General features: G+C 42.3%; 1 non-coding gene across 1 annotated transcript; it reads left to right on the top strand.

Annotated features, from left to right (window-relative positions):
* Positions 1-386: 386 nt before the first annotated feature.
* On the top strand, positions 387-458 carry trnaq-cug (transfer RNA glutamine (anticodon CUG)). The gene has a single exon. It is a non-coding gene; the product is annotated as a tRNA-Gln (tRNA).
* The last annotated feature ends 1,006 nt before the right edge of the window (positions 459-1,464 follow it).

The following is a 1,464-nucleotide window of genomic DNA, read 5'->3' as shown; positions in this document are numbered from 1 at the left end:
GGTAGGGGTCACAGTTAGTCAGAATTCCCTGGAATCACTAAGTGCAATGCAGTACCACACCTTGGACAATACAAATGTAATATCCCCCATTCCCCAGTGGGTTAGTATAATTAATTAATGTATTGCTACGCCACCTGGAGAGTCCATTGTGAGCCAGGTCTTCTCATCCAATGTCAGCGCTTGACATTACAAATGCTTTTTTGAAAGAATGGGCACAAATGTTCATATCCACACTTCAAGATGTTGAGGAATGTCTTTCCAGAAGGGGGTAGTCCCATGATCTTGGATCGGGATGTCCCACAAACTTATGTTCAAATGTTCATATACTTTTGGTCATGTAGGTGCGCAGTAGTAAATTCCACTATCCCACTACTTTGGCTGTGTGTGGTTCCATGGTGTAATGGTTAGCACTCTGAACTCTGAATCCAGTGATCTGAGTTCAAGTCTCGGTGGAACCTGAGATCATCTTTCTAGGGACAGTGGTAGCCTAGTGGGTAGAGCTTTGGACTATCAGCTGAAAGGTTGAGAGTTCAAATCCCAGCCATGCAGCCACTGTTGGGCCCTTGAGCTAGGCCCTTAACTCTCTCTGCTCCAGGGGCGCCATACGATGGCTGGGATACACGAAAAAAAAAAAAATTCATTGTACTGTACGTCTGTATATGTATATATGACAGATAAAGGCATTCTTCTTCTTCTTCTTCTCTACTGCTGGGATCCAGGATTCGAATCCCCAAAGGTGCTATTGTCTGGTCAGGCATTGACGTACATTTGACATGATTGGCTACGTCTGAGGTGGGGAGATAAACAGGCGACAAGGCCCCTTGATGGATTGGCGTTCTGTTCAGAATGTGTTACTACACTGTGCCCAGTGATTCTGGGAAAACCTGTGGTAAAACATGAAAATGAGTTAATGTATAGTGTGTTGATGTACTAAATATGACTGTGTATGCATTTACAGTAGAAAGAAATAGTAAGTCAAAGTAAAGCTCATTATTTGTAAAAGAGAAAAACAAACACAAGCTGTGCAATAATAAAGACGAAGTGTTAAGTAGTTTTATTAAACATTTTCAGATGCCCTTCATTGAGGTTTGACCTTCATGAAAGGACGATTTAGTATATAGAGAGTGAAACCAGAGAGAGGGAGTGGCGGAGAGATTCCGCGACATGAACAGTCTAGACACTTTATCAGTTTCAAGGTCTCTTGGCCCTGGTGGTGTGTGTATGTGTTTAGATGTGGCCTCAAAATAAATTACAGATGAAACTGGGACTTATTAACAAGAGGAGCGTAATTACAAGGGCTCTAACTAATCGACAACTGCTTTTCCACCTTTTTGTCAGGGCAAAAATATTAAAAACAATAACCAAAGCTGACCAGAGAGCCCTCAATTACTGGGCGCGCTGCTTCACCTTCAGCCACATCAAATTAAGCTCTAACCATGATTGGGAAATTAAAGAGGCACTTAC

This window comes from Trichomycterus rosablanca, chromosome 20 (assembly GCF_030014385.1).
Source record: "Trichomycterus rosablanca isolate fTriRos1 chromosome 20, fTriRos1.hap1, whole genome shotgun sequence".
Taxonomy (NCBI): domain Eukaryota; kingdom Metazoa; phylum Chordata; class Actinopteri; order Siluriformes; family Trichomycteridae; genus Trichomycterus; species Trichomycterus rosablanca.
The sequence above is the reverse complement of the archived record's forward strand: the minus strand, read 5'-3'. Positions and strand labels throughout refer to the sequence as shown.